The following is a 16,302-nucleotide window of genomic DNA, read 5'->3' as shown; positions in this document are numbered from 1 at the left end:
TACTACAGTAGACTAAAAAGCCTATTCCTATAAAGGAAAAGGTGGCTGACGTTGTATGAGAGCTATTATATTAATCATTATCCTTTACCTTTAGATTTAAGCTGTCAGAGTTCATCTGTGGGATAGTGTGGGAAAGAGTAGGAGGGCTTGGAGTTTGGGATATCTTTGATTGTTGTGTTGTGTTGCTTTTCATTTTTGTTAATTTTTTCCCACATATAAGTAAATAGAGTAAGAAAGCAATACTCAGGGGAGACGTCTAGATGGTGCTCCAACCATGCTTTTAATTGTAGACTAATTCTGCTTTTCTTCTGGTTAATCTATTCAATCAATGTTCAGAGGCCAATATGAACAAACGACAATTGTGTGTAGATCAGCCTGAAAGGATTGTTCATTCTTGTGCACATTTTACGCATATGTAACACACTCGAAATTGTTTGTGACTTCCTGAGTAAGAGCATTTAAGCATAGTACTGGAAAAACAGTCTCTTAAGTGATGGAGGTTGTTCGCAATGCCTTAATTCAGCTAAATAATAAGTGCAGCTAAGTGGATCATATTTAAACCTCCTTGAGGAAGTTCAGCCTGGTAACAGTCTAGGTTAGTTAATGAAATGTCTAAGAAAGCAATCAATTTTGTTGCCATAACAAAAAGGCTTACAGGACAGTTGTTTGACAACTAATATTTCCTGAAGTTCACAATATTGCTGTGTTATAATCAATTTGTAAAGAAAAACAAATATGTTACACTGCAGAATTAAAGGACACCATTTATTAAAAGCAAAAGAACAAAGGTATAGAGATATGATTCCATTTTTATACATGTTCCCTTTATGTATCAATAATATTTGGAAAATTCTAAAAAAATATGCTATGTAAGAAACCCTTTAGTACAATTTTTACTACAATGTTTTTATTGTATCATTTTTGTTTCAAGATATGAAAAGTATAGGTTTGGCCCTAGCTGCCGTTCTAATCTTTAGGTACTTTAACAGAAGCTTGTTTGTAGTCCATGTTTCTCTGATGATTCTACCTTGTGAGTTTCTTTTGAATTCAGGTACACTTTACAGCTGTTGCACAGCAATGAGTATTTATGGTTGTATAATCAAATTCTCTTTTTTGTACCTAGAGAATTATTGGACTTTTTTAAAAGAAGTTGTTTACTGCTCATACCATAAATTATATTATGCCACCTCAAAGTTGAACAGTTTGCAGACAAACAGACATTTTTAGATTTTTTGGGGAGGATTAAAAATTATCTTGATATTTCTCATGCTTTTCTTGTACTCTGTTCTCTTACACGTAAGAAAAGAGTTTAGTGAGAGCATGCTTAGCCTGCTATGCTGTATCTGCTCTAAAATGAGAAAAAGCAGACTGATTTAGCATGAAATGTAATTTAACTGTCAACTTTGAAATCTTCTTATACTGTAGACATCATTTTTAGACACTACATAATACAATCCACATAATTTGCCATTGTGAAAATAATAGAACAAATTCAGCTACTGAATCGCTGTGTTTGAGTGAAGAAAATGTTCAATCGCTGAGGCCACAGTCATCGCGTTTTTTTTTAAAGAAGGAAAGAGGAATTGTTGCTGTAACATTTAACATCTCCTAACTCCCAAAGGGACTAGAGTAAAGTATTATGTGGGCAAAATGTAAAGACTAATGTACTATGTGGGAACTTCAGAGGAAAAATAAAAAAAACACATTATTTTAAATTCCGAAAAAGTGCAGCATAACAGCCAAATTTATAAATAATATCTATTATTATTTATAATACCCACCGTAACAACCGCATTCCTTTGGTGCTTCCCTACCACCCCAACACACTTCCTATCCCCAGGACTATTAACCACAATTTTCCATCCTACAGGATGATCCCTCCATTGGGGCACCCTTTTCTGATCGCCCCATCATCTCATATCGCCGACCACCTAATCTGCGTAACCTCCTTTTTTACAGCTCCCTTGACCGCTCTCAGCAACCATCCACACCAGGCACTGTCCCTTGCAACAGAGCTCCCTGTATCACCTGCAAGTACACATCCAGCACCACACTCATTCAAGGCCCCTCAGGACAATTCCGGATCACCCAGTTGGCATCTTGTACCTCCAGCAACCTTATTTACTGCATCTCTTGCAGTAAATGCCCAGCCATCTACATTGGAGAAACAGGAAGAAGACTCGGAGACTGCTTCAGAGAACACGTCAGGGCTGTGAAGATTACAGATCTCTCCAAGCCCATTGTTTCTCATTTCACCTCTGACGGCCACGACCACTCTCTCCATCTGTGTTCTCAAAGACGGTTTCCCAAACTCATACATCAGAAAGACTACCGACACCAAAATTATTCTGCAGCTAGGATCACACATTCTCCGTTCTCTTAATGACAGACTGGTGTTCTTTTAAATTTTCTCCATTCATTGGAAGTTTCATTTCACACCTCTCTACACCCATTCTGACTTCACACCTCTTGATTGGCCTCTCTTTCTGTCCCCTGCTCCCACCTCTCACTTTTCCTCCCTCCCAGCCTTTGTTCTCCTGCTACATTACCTTTGCCTACTGCCTTGTCTCTCTCACACCTGGGGAAGGCTCCACGGCTGAAACGTTGTGTTTTCTTTCTTCTTTTTTTTCAGCATGGAATAAACCTATTACTCGTTCCTTTGTAAATAATATCTATGTCAGCTTTAGTTGGAATTATATAGCTTTTTAGAAACTGTTTGATTTTTACATTTTTTATTTAATTGCTTGCAGTTTTCTGAAGGCCAAATCCTGTCAATAATGCCCAAGCTTAGGTTAATTAGCTGGACCCTGTGTGAGGCTGGCGAAGAAAAGGCAGAACGAAGCGAAGGTATCCAAATGGTTAATCAAAATAGGAGTCTAGGGCGTGAGCAAAAGGTCGTTATCAAAAGGTCGCGAGAGAACTAGAGATTCGGGATGAGGAGTAGTTCTTGCTGAGGAAGGCCTCAATGGTGAACGAGGACGGATTGAGACAAGGGCGTTTAAATAGGGAGGAGCGTGGTGTTAATTAGTGCGTGGGTATGTGCGGTGATGCCTGCTTGCTTGCGTGCGATTTGTGACAAATCCAAGCCTGTTCTTCAGGTTTTAAGGACCCTACTTTTGGCAGACAACCTCATAGGTCTGCTGCGAACAAGACACTGCCTTCCAGGTTAGGCTCTGTTGCTCCCTTCTGCAATTCACTCAAACATTCCCTTTGCTCTAGTCTAGTTTTCTTTTGTGCTCCGTTAATTAAAGGACTCTGAAAGAGAGCCCCCCTATTCACCATCATCAAAGAATCATCAAAGAAACAAATGCGGCCTCACCTCTTCCATTTTGTTTTTCATGCTCATCCCAGCAACTGTGCTTAACTTCAAAATAGCTCTATTTCCATTTCCTCTCACTGAAAGGCCATTCCTTTTTCAAATCAAATGAATGAATTGTACAAATAAAAGCAAAAGAAAACTAAGTGTAACACAAACATCTGAACAATTCTGTGAGTATTATAAAAAGGGAAATTTATAATGAATTGAATTCACCTTTTTCTCTTATGGGATCATTCCTAAAATAAAACTACTGTAGAAATACTCATTTAATAAAATGAGTATAAAAACAAAAAAATCATTTACATTCAGTTGAGCAAGACACAGTAAGGGAAAATGTCCTGGCTAAATAGAGACACCTGTACTACCCAAAGGAAAGAATGAATGCTGAAACGGCTATGACTGATGGAGACAGTAATTAAGCATGCAAGAACATCAGACCCCAATCAAAAAAGAGTTCAGCTAACCCGAAGCAATATGATAACTAGTGTTAGCAGTGGAGAAAGCAATGAATCATACCAATTTGGCAAGGGTATTGGGTGGGTTGTGCAAGCTTAGAAACAAGAGTGCAAAAAAACTGAGGTTTTTTTTAGACGTTTACAGTACTTCTTGATGTTCCAAGTTTTTCTTTCAAAAGGTTTTGACACTATCTGAAACAAAGTAACAGTTCAAAGGAGCTCAAAATACAAAGTCATATAAGCAGCAGCTGGCGGATATCATAAACCTCGTTACAGCAAGTGATACAATGGTAGCAAACACCATAGTACCCTCTCTGTTCGTTCCCTGCCAGGACTATGGAAATCAGTTGTAGGCCATCAAAACATCAACCCAGCTATGGCCTTGCCCTTGTTGTCAATTATGAGATTGGGATTTATGAAATGTTCAGGATAAAATGGCCTTCAGGTTTGTGTTTTTCTCACCACTATAGATAGCCAGAGAAAGGCGCAGCGTTAACTAAATAGCCTACTTAATGAAGGAGATGCTGTCTACCTATGAAGCAGACTGCAGACAAAATAATGGCTATTTATCATAAGGAAAAGATTGTAATTACTGAGCAGTACTTCATAAATGAGCTGCAAATTAATTTCCGACATCTCTTGAAACATAAAGATGACAAAACACTCGTAGAGTAGCAAAGCAGTCTTTCCTGCCATTGTTGAATTTCAATCAATGCCATGTTTGTGGGTCTACAACCCATAAATCCGTTGAATAACATTATAGTTGTTGTCAATCTTCAGCTTTGAGCCTTCACCTTAAATACTGTATTGGGATTGTTCAGAACTTCGTTCATGTGGCACATTGAATGCTCTCTTGCATAGCTGTGGAGCTTGCAGTATGTCAAACTGCTTAAAAATGGTAGAGCGAATTTGCCATACTTTGAACAGTGAGCCTGATGAGACAGAAAATAACACTGTGGTTATACCACGAGGATATAATGGTGGTGAATTGGTGCCTGTCCACTTTATGCATGCTGACTGTGCCTGTCCTCTGGTCCACACATTAATTGGGAGCACATATTGGTGTATAAGATTGGTATTCAGTAGCCATTAGAGTATAAATCTGAATTTCTCAAGATGGGTCCTGTTCAAATATGTTGCAAGACTTGTGAGTGATAAGCTGTATCTAGAAATTGAGCAATAAAGTTTGGCATTTCTCTTCTGAAGGGAACTAACACCCTGAATACTCCATGCCTATTAGTATCTCTAAATCTCTCGACCCCTGCATCAAGCTTTTCTTGTGTCAATAAACCAGCCCCTCTCACTTCACCTCATGTCAATCACTTCCATTTCCCATACCAAGATACAGTATTATATTACATTATACAATAACAGTGTTGCAATTTTAAATTAAAATATATCATCAGTAAAAATGCACCATAATAATAGTAATAAACTTTATTTTATATAGCGCCTTTAAAGGTGGCTTCTCAAAACACTTTACAGAATGAAAACAACAATAAATAAAAATAACACACAAAATAAAACACAATTACAATATGGAGAGGAGACCGTGGATGGTGGTACTAGGAAAAGCAGAGGGGTGAAGAATGGAACCAGTTAAGTAAAGGCTCTTCTGAAGATGAAGGTTTTGAGTCTGGATTTAAAGGAGTTTAGAGAAGGTGACTCTCTGATATCCTTGGGCAGAGAGTTCCAGAGTTTGGGGGCATAACAGGAGAAGGCCCTGTCACCCATACAATGTAGACAGGCTTGGGGGACAGTAAGGAGACCAGAGTTAGAAGAGCAAAGGTTGCGAGGTGGGGAGTAGGGTGATAATAGTTCAGACAGGTACTGAGGTGCCAAGCCATGCAGAGCCTTATAGGCGAGCATGAGGACTTTAAAGTCCACACGGAATTTGACAGGAAGCAAGTACAAGGGCTCCAGGATAGGAGTAATGTGATTACTTGAACTAGACATGGTCAGGATCCTGGCTGCTGAATTTTGGACATACTGGAGTTTGATCAAAGTAGATTTAGATACCCCAGCGAGTAGAGCATTACAGTAGTCAATTCGAGAGAACACAAATGTGCTGATTAGTTTTTCAGCCACAGTGATAGTGATAGCATAGGGTGTAGTCTAGCAATATTTCTGAGGTGACAAAAAGATGTTTTGACAATATGCTGCACATGTGGGTCGAATGTAAAGCCAGAATTGAATATCTACCCAAGGTTTTTCAATTTAGACTGAAGCTCAAGTACAGAACCGTACAGAACAGATAGGGTTACAGGATTGGTTTTACAAAGTTGATGGGGGGTGCCAGTAAGCATGACTTCAGTCTTGTCACAGTTAAGATGAAGGAAATTTTGAGTCATCTAAGTTTTTATGTCAGAGATGCAATTAGATAGAATAGAAACAGCCACATCAGTGTCAGGTTTGGAATGGATGTATATTTGAGTATCATCAGTGTAGAAATGATAGCTGAGGCCATGTGCTCTTAAAAGCTGACCAAGTGGAAACATGTAAATGCTGAAGAGCAAGGGGCCCAGTATTGAGCCCTGAGGAACACCAGACTTAACAAGACCAATTGCAGACCTAAACCCATTAAGAGAGACAAAGTGACAGTGATCAGTGAGGTAAGACTTGAACCATTTGAGACCAGTGTCAGAAACTCCAAACAGTCTCAAGATGAGAAAGTAAGATATCATGGTCAACATTGTCAAAAGCAGCACTGAGATCAAGAAGGATGAGTATAGAAAGAGAACCAGAATCAGAAGCTATTAGAAGATCATTAGTGACTTTGATCAGGGCAGTTTCTGTGCTGTGAAGTTGACGGAAGCCACATTGGAGGGGTTCAAAAAGGTTATTTGTCATGAGGTGGTTATGCAACTGAAATGTGACAGCACATTCTAGAATTTTTCCAAGAAAGGGTAAGTTTGAGATGGGGATAATAATGGAGATAATAATGGCTGACCCTGGCTCTGACTCCAAGCTTCTCTCCTTATCTGTGTGTCTCATGGAGAGCAAGTATGTATGCGAAAAGACAAATTCCTAATACAAGAAATTGTATATGGCCAATAAAGTGATCTTATCTTATCTCTTATCTCTTATCTCCATGCATCTAATTTCTAATGGCTTCATCCAATTCAGGGTTGTGGGGGAGCTAGTAAATTGCATGGCACCCACACTGATACAAACATACACACACTTACATCTAAGGCCAATTTCACCAGAAGCAAAATAACCTACCAGTATGTCTTTGGTCTGTGAGAGGAAACTGGAGGACCTTAAGAAAATCCAAGTGAAAATTTGAGTGTTTTGTGAAGCCAAGTATACGCATCCTGAAAAAAATAATAATACCAAGTAATTACACAACTATATTTAGCCATATTCATAGAGCACAACAAACCAGCTTTAATAGCAATTTCAAACACTGAATGGGCATCATGAATGATCTGACTTCTTTACCTTGCCATTCCATTGTTTGTGAAAAGAATACTTATGCAATGCAAGTAGACAGATCATTTGTAATAATGTGATTAGAGCTAAACACAGTATTCATTTGCCAAAATTGACAGAAGAAATAAAGAAAACAAAAAGTGATTCTGATTCCTGAAAGTTGCCATCTCATGGGATACAATCCATTTTTCATTTTAATATTCTGTAACTCTAGGAAAAGAGCTGGGTTGTCACTTTCTGTTGATAAGCAGAGTACTAGTGTACGCAGTTTTATCTGATCCAGATAGCATAATCCAATCCAGAAAATGGAAATCCATACTAGCATAACATGAGAATAGTAACACCTGCCATAGCGCACACTGGTAAACTATGGTCTTTCTTTTGTATTATTTTGTGAGTTTTTTTGCCAAGGGGGTATACAGATTTTATTCACATCTCTACCACAATTGTTAGAACTAAAAGTAGAAATGACATTGCAAACCCAGTTTGTTTTAAAGTTCTTTGACAAGCATGAGAGCGTGAAAGTACTGAAAGAATATGATGTGTCAAAGGAAAAAAGTAACATTAAAAACCCCTTCTAAATGCCATAGAAGCAAAAAAACCTTTTTAGTACCTGCAACATTTTTTCTTTATGTCCGTCCATTGGATCAGGACCTCGGACAGTTCCAGCTTCAATAACATACTGATAGCCAAGAACACACAAAACATATATCAGAGCAAACTTACTGTCCACTCCACAGTGCTTTCTATAACTCCATGACCACAATGACAATTAAAAAAAATCAATTTTTAAAGCTCCAGGATAATTTATCAACCCTGATTATCATTTCCTTGCAGTGGTTTTGTCACTGATCAATGTTTAGATTGAAGAGAGAGAGAAAGCTAAAAATAGTTCACATCCTACTGTGTAATGGGGTTGCATTTCTTTTATTGTTTGTGAGCAACATAAGTGTTTTGCTGCTGTAAATGTCAAGCAACAGTAAGTACAACATAAATGATTCCTGCTTAATATAAAACGTTAGAAAAATATCACAGTATATAAAGATCATTTAAAACAATGCTGTGTCATAAGTGTTCATAAAGATGTGAAGAAATTTAATTTTGATTCACACTGAAATTCTTAAAAGGCGGGCATGTTAAACACATTTAAAAAAAATTGACATCTGGAAACACTGAAAATGAATTAGACCCCGTCTGAACTGTTCTTAACATTTTAGCGGAACACATTTTGTGTGCAAGTTAGTGTCCCAGTGAAATGGTGTCAAAGCCACTGAAGCAGAAAAAATGTAATAGGATATTTCTTATATATAAATAGAATGCTTAAAAACCATGAAAAACCATGAAAATGGAACCAGAAAACCTCTGAATTCATGGTTCTGAGAATACTGTGTCTAGTTATTACTAGACATGGTATATGAAGATATATGAAGTGTACTGACTCATTAAAAATGATCCTTGGAGGTCTTAAATAAAGGTAGAAATCATATTACATTCAAGGATCATCAGAAGCTTTCATTCAATGAATTAGTAAGGGAAAGTAGAATCATTATAATGACAGAAATAGAAGAATGAGCTTTCTTGGAAACTAGACATTTAAAATCAACACAGCTCAATAATTTCCTTCCCCAGAGAGAGCTATTACTGGTGTACATAAATTGTACAAAGTGGATTTTAAAAGCGATATTTGAAGTGTTTATGAAGGACAGGTGCATGCATTTATGTATCTTTCTGTGTCTTTTTATGTCTTTCTTCATGGTGACAAAATACTTTTTGTTATAAAAACAACACAAAACAATATGTACAAGCAACTTGAAATATTCTCTGGTACACCCCCAAAAATGGACTATTATTCATATTTCAAGCACGATATATGAAATCAAGATAAATCATGACTTTACTTAAGCTGCAGAGGTGATAGATGTGGTCAAATACTTTAACACAGCTGGATTAGCTGGCCAGGTCTCTTCTCGGCTCCTGGTGACCCAGCTGCCCCTGGGGGGCCTTCAGGCCTTCAGGCTTGTAGTGCTGTCATGAGGGTCATGCCCCTCCTGCAATCAGTGCTCAGCCTCCTGTATGGAGGTACATGCAGTGGTAAAAGCTGAATTACTCAAAGGTGGGAGAGTTGCAGGAGTCCGTCTACACTTTCTCATTCTACCTGTTTAGTGGTCACTGGCTTCATCTCAGTGAGCCAATATGAGGAAACACACCACTAGAGATTCGTGTGGGTACTGAACATAACAAAAAAGAACTGGTGTTTTTAAATTGAAAAATGAACATGAACAATAAAGGCATGTGCACACATTGACATTAAATAATTTAACAGTTCTCTGCGAACACTGTCTCAATGATCGCTTCTACCTGTCTTCAGTCTCTCACTCTTCACTCCTCGTTTTCCACCAGATGTCTGTTAGCAACAAGATAAGTTAGTTATTGGGATTAATGAATCTCTTTTCTGGTCTTACTCTCTAGTCGCTTATTTTAATATCCTCCTTGTGTTGGACAGCTTTAGGAAAATATAATTTCCATGGAATCATACTCCCATTCATCTGTATCTGTATCCTTGCTCACTTCTTCAGATGTGTACAGCAGAATGCTCCACAGAATCTGAGAAACTATTTTTCCAGAACTATAGTTTTTTTCTGCTTTTCCAGCATGGAATTCAACTCTGCCTGCTCCTTGCAAATTGATGCAGTTCCTAGATCTAACTGAAGTACAGGTTTCTGAACATGTACAAAGTATTGTTGTGTTAATAAATCAACCCCTTTCACTTCACCCTGTCACGCCCTCTGCGGCCAGAGGGTGCTCCTACTCTGTCCTGTCCCTAGTTTCCTGCCTGCTGTCCTTCCGGTCCCTCTCTTTCCCTTGGGCTATATATTTCTGGGTCTTGCACTCTGCCCTCGCTCAGCATTGACGTTAGGATGTCCTGAAACCCGCCTAACCACCCAGGTGGCCCTACGTCCGCTGCCTGAGGGCATTGGTTTCTACCTGACTCCTGAACTGCTGAGCCCGGGCCTTTTTCCCGTTCTGCTGCTACGCATCTGGGTCTTTTTCCGCTCTCCTGCTCTCCACGCTTAGTTCCTTTGGACGTCCTTGACACACCCTGCCTCCATTTGTCCACTTTCAGAGCATGATGTTTCCCCACCCTGTTGGACTGAAGTCCCTGATCTTCTCTCAGCACCTGCATGAGATCTGTATCTGTGTACACAGCATCAACAATCTCTACGTACTGAACTACAGTACATCCTTCAGTAACTTTTACACTGTACTATTTTAATACAGAAAATGGCAACTTGCTATTGTATTCATTGTAAATGAGGAATAAGTGCCTAAAGTGCATTTACATTTCTGCTTTGTATCCACACTATCTACTGCTATTTTAAAATGACTATTTTATTTTTAATTTTAGATTTGAAATAAAAATTATGATTACTGTTCTAATGGTTAGCATTGCTGCCTCGCAGTGCTGGGACCCTGGGTTTGATTACAGGGGTTTTCTCCAGATGCTTCAGCTTTCTCCCACAGGTGGGTTAACTGGCTTCTGTAAAAACTGGCCCTGGTGTGAGTGTGTGTGTTTGTGTCTGTGTGTGCACCCAGCGATGGACTAGCATCCTGTCCAGACTCTACCCTACCTTGCTCCCATCACTTTCCGGGATAGGCTTTGGCTGCCCACTACTTTGTATTGGATAATGTGTTTAGAAAATGGATTGAGCATTTCATTTTTGTGGCACGTGTATTTCACAGCCAGCTTTATTTTTTTCCCATTAATTTCATTGTACTTGCATGTTTGAATTTGTTGTACTTACATATGATGAAAACTTTCAAAATATATTAAAAGAGTGCCTTGAATAAGGATGTTTGCAAAACAAATGATAACATATTAATCATGAATCTTTTCTGAAACAGTACAGTTGTTATGACCCTCAGACATGGAATGATTGCATTTAAGCACGTAGAGTGTTGCAAAGGGGACTTCTCTGGAACAATGTAAACTCAAACATCTATCCATCCATTTTCTAACCACTTTGGGGTCACAGGCCACCATGAGCCAGTGCCCATCCCAGCATGCAGTGGGAGCAGGGAGCATGGGACCCTGGATGGGACACCAGCCCTTTGCAGGGGAAACACAGACACAAACACACACACACTCACATCAGGGCCAGTTTTCCTACTAGTAGGTCTTTGTGTTGTGGGAGGAAATCAGAGGACCCTGAGGAAAACCCACATGAACACAGTGATAACATACAAACTCCACACAGAGAGGACTCTGGAATTGAACTCCAGGCTCCAGCACTGCAAGACAGCAATGCTAACCCCTGTGCCACCATGCCACCTTTACACTCAATCAATTTTTCTTTTCTTCAGATGACATACTTTTTCTAAGACATTGACAATTGTTAGAAACAACAGGAGACCATTTAAAGCATCACCATTTTTGTAAGCAGGTAATTGATCCAATTTTATCCAGCCATTTCTTGAAGGAGCCCAGGGTATCAGCTTCAACAACATGGCTAGGAAACTTGTTCCATAGTACCACAGTCCTTTGGGCTGGAAAAGTTAAACCTGTGCTCAGTTTTACTTAAGTACCCTTGTACTAAAGACTAAAGCATGTACTTAAATCAGCCTTGTGTTAAAAACCTCATCAAAGGAAATAAAATACAGTAGACTAACCTAAAACCACACCATACATCATATCTCCAAATAAATCCGCTCCATTCCAGGACTTGGGAACAGACAATCAGCACTTGTAAGCTTTAGGCAGCAGCTCCTGGGACACCACCTTCCCAGATAATTATGTTCAGATATCTGTTTCAAATATACAAGAGCTCCCAAAGTCACATGAAACACAAAAAATAGTGACTGTTGGAACATACTGTACGATAGAAAATATATCAAGGTACCTTAGTTAACAACAGTAAGCTGTCTCCCTGCAGCTTCCCGCCTAACATTGTCAAAAATCTAGACAAGTTGAAAAAAGCAACTGAAGACACAGCCGGTTTTCATGTTGGGATAAATGGAATGGCAGCATCAGCAGTAATATGTACAGTATTCTGAGATACACAAGGAATAGAGACAAAAGATGAGCCATGTCAAAGGACTAGGAAAATAAATGTCTACATTTAAGTGTCAAGAGAATTAGGAACAAAATACAAGATATAGAAGTGATTACAAGAGCTCGTCAGCACAAAGTTACTGGAATCCCTAAAACACAACTACGAGAGTAATGGCTTCAAAAGAAATATGTGTGGACACGTAGCATTCTGTGAGGAGACAGGAGAAAAAATATTATTCACATTTGTCAGCAGCTAAAACTAAAATGGCAAAAATGGCTTATGGTTGCCTCCTTCTGCTATTTTAGAGTATCTGTTAGGTACCTGTATTGATTAACTATTTTCAAGTAGAGAGTAAAGAATACAAAAGCAACAGAACTACCAGGGAACCGTAATCATGATATGGTATGCTCGATGCTTGATATTTTTAAACTGTACTCGTAGAGTCCAAATGAAGGTTACAATGTCAGAAGAGAAGGCTATGGAGGAATGGGACAGAATGTAAAAGAAGTTGAATGAGATAGGATAGATATGGAATCAACCAAGAATGTATGGCATACGATTAAAGATATTCTGCTTGAAGAGCAGAATCAAAGCGAGTCTCAGGCGAATCAAAGGCTAGAAGGCGGTCACTCCCATGGTTTAAAAATCAATTAAGAAAAAAGAGGAGAAAGAAAGCACCAGACCCAGTTAAGAAAATCCTGGATCCACAATCAAGTAAAGAATGGATGTAAGAAAGGCCAAGACAGATACAAAATCATCATAAAGGATTAATTAAAGTATCTCAGAAATAAAAAATGTGAAACTTTTATGAAAAGTATGAAAAGATTGAGTCTGATGCATTACACACCTTGGGCTGAGCAAAGACAAAGTTGTATATTAAATGATATTAGCATAAGAGTCAGACATATTGCAGATATTAGAAGCATGTAAGATCAACATATCTACAGGGCCTGATAGTGTCTCACTTGAAGAAAGAAGACATGCTATTCATAAGCATGAGAGAACACTTCCAGCAGTCTCTCAAGACATGGATAATACTCAGTGACTGGAAAATTGCTCATTTAGCATCCATCCATATAAAAGGGTGAAAAAAAAACAGACCATGTAATTATAGACCATTATGTTTGAAAAAATATTGCTCGTAAGGTTATCAAAACAATAATTAGAGGATCGTCAGTATGACTAGGATTCTAGGAGATTGTCAACAGGAATTTGGAAAACATAATGTTGCTTAAATCAGAATTTTTGGAATAGCATCCAAAGCAATAGATGTCAACAGAGTATTCAATATGGCATATTCATATTTTCAGTCTTTTAAAACAGTTCTTTAAAGAAAATTAGTTCCCAAACTGTGGAGGCAGTACTCATTCAGGGAAACGCTTGCACTGACTGACTAACTGCTTGTTAATGGATGAATAGCAGTACAGATAAGATACGGAGAATGCTCATATTGGGGTGATTTTCTTAGCGGAATATCACAACAATCTTTCTAATTTCTGTCAATGATCTAGAGTTTCTGGTATACTTACCTAACTGGTCAAGTACTCAGATGATACCAAAATAGGACAATCAGCAAACATTGTGGAAAGCACACAGAATAAATTAAAAGACTGAGATAGAATTAGAGATGCTAACATCTGGTGTAATGTAGTTAGGTACAGAAAGTGCAGCTTGCCAAAAAAGCTATAAAATACTGTGAGAAATTCTTGAAGACACTGCTTATTAGAATTAGGTGCATTCAATCCCATGATGCATTGGACTAGAACAGTTAGGAAAACTGATTGATTGAGTGTTAATTCTATTTACCTGTATCTACATACCTACATATCCATCTAATTCTGCGTACCACACAAAAGATTAAAAACACTTGATTTAGTTGCATTTGTCTCCATTATGTAATTGCCAGTTTGTAGAGACTATTGTTTTAAAAAGATTTAAATTACTGAGTAATTGAATTATAGTTTGCAGAACCTGTATGTACTGTACATCTTACAGGCTATCCTGAGAAGTATCCTGACAGTATCTTCCTGTCTATCCTGAAAATTGAATACATAGAGGTGCTACAAATTCTACAATCTCCAGGTTTTGTTGCTTGGGCAGCACCGATATTTGCGGCTGTAATACAATTATTTTTAGTAAATTTAAGTGCTGCACTATCATAAATTTAACTTTGCTGGAGACAGTGTGAAAGTAACAAAGTGAAAGAATGCACAGAATCTACTGGTGACTACCAAGTGGGACATTATATAGCATGATTCCTCTTGTACAGCTGTACTCACTTTAGAAGACAACAAGGAAAATATTAATGAGACTATCACTGCATCCTTTATTGTTTTGCTGGTGTAATATTATTCTTCAAGCAATCTCTTGCTGGTACAATACACTTTCTGGTTTCTTTGCAACATTTGCTCTATTTTTTCTGAATATACGTACTCTTTCCTTCAGTTTATCTGAAGGAATAACTAAACCTGTATCAAACAAGGTGGTTGAGAGCTGCAATATAATTAAGTTACTGAGATTAATAAATCTCTTTTCTAGTCTTATTCTCTCGTCTTATTTAAATATGCTCCTTTAGTTGGGGTTAGGGTATTACAGTTTTAGACAAATATAATTTCCCTACAATTGTAATCCCTTTCAACTGTATCTATATCCTTGCTCACTACGTCAGATGTGAAGAAGGCTCCACAGAATCTGAAAAACATTTTTAAAAACGAAAGTACTGTACATTTTCTACTTTTCCAGCATGAAATTAGCCTCTGCCTGCTCCTTTGAAACTGATGCAGCCCCCCAGATCTAACCAATTTACAGGTTTCTGAACATGTGCCAAATGATCTTCCTGGCCAATACAGTTTTTGCCTGTTTTTTTTGCACAGCTTGTATCTGAAAGCAATTAAAATATTCTCTAGTATTAATCTAACCTTTGTCTTTACTTTCCTTGCACATCTCAGGATTCAGGTTTCACACTTTGTAAGACAGAGGGACAATAGGCAGTGTGTCTTATTGAAAACCTTTTCTGTGTATGCATAGGAATTTGAAATAAAAGAGGATGATAGTAGATCTATTAGATTTGCACGTGTTAACTCAAGAGCTGATCATTTAAAGACAGTAATGAGGATTTTATAAACAAGTCTGATAAGATTTTTGCAAAGGATATGAAAATCGGGTTTGTTTTTAATTTTCTTTCCTTATCTGTTATTTCACCATAACGCTGCAGTGCACAGCCAAGCAAGCACCTAAGTTTAAAGAGCACAAGGTCTAGTCACACCCTGTCTTTAAATAATGAGACAATCAACAGAAATGCTGGAGAATTACAAGATAATATTCAGCTTGGGCACCTCATTTTGGGGGTGGCCTGGTATATTCAGAGAATGTGTAATACATTAATGTTTAGGTTAGGAACAAAATCACAGAGATGGCAATTTTAATTTAAATGAATTACTTGCTTTATTTTCTTTCTTACACATGTGAAAACTACTGCTGCTTTCTCTAGCACCCAATTATTAATGTCTTAGTTTGAATATGAGAGGATCCATCACTGCCTAATTTATGTTATTGAAGTGTTTCAAATGTAAATGCAGTTTCATCAACACAGGTATTTTTTATACTGACTGAAAAACAAATTTAAACAATCAAGGTACAGGCAGTCTGCTCTGGCCTATAAATGGAGTAAAGGAGATTTTCCTGCCCCATTAATTACATTAGCAATATGACTACATGCATTGAGTAGCTAAGGGTTCACCGAAACATCCCTGTTATGCGCAGGGGCATATTCGTTACAATAGTATACTTATCCTTGGACATGGTGCACAGCCTCACCTGCTCCCAGGGATTTAAATCACTTTGATCCTTTACAGAAGCATCAGATCTGCAAATGGTGAAGAACTGCAGAAAGCAATACCTTTGTGGCCATAGGGCTTTGATCCACATTTCCACTACACTAGATTCTGTGCACAGGTCTTACTGTACTGTATGTTGGGACATGTGACTATGGAGATTTGGAGAGTATGTAGAAAAAGTAAGTGTATCAATGGTCTTCTTATTG

Source organism: Atractosteus spatula, chromosome 11 (genome assembly GCF_055471065.1).
Source record: "Atractosteus spatula isolate fAtrSpa1 chromosome 11, fAtrSpa1.hap1, whole genome shotgun sequence".
NCBI classification, from domain to species: domain Eukaryota; kingdom Metazoa; phylum Chordata; class Actinopteri; order Semionotiformes; family Lepisosteidae; genus Atractosteus; species Atractosteus spatula.
This window is presented reverse-complemented; position numbering follows the sequence as displayed.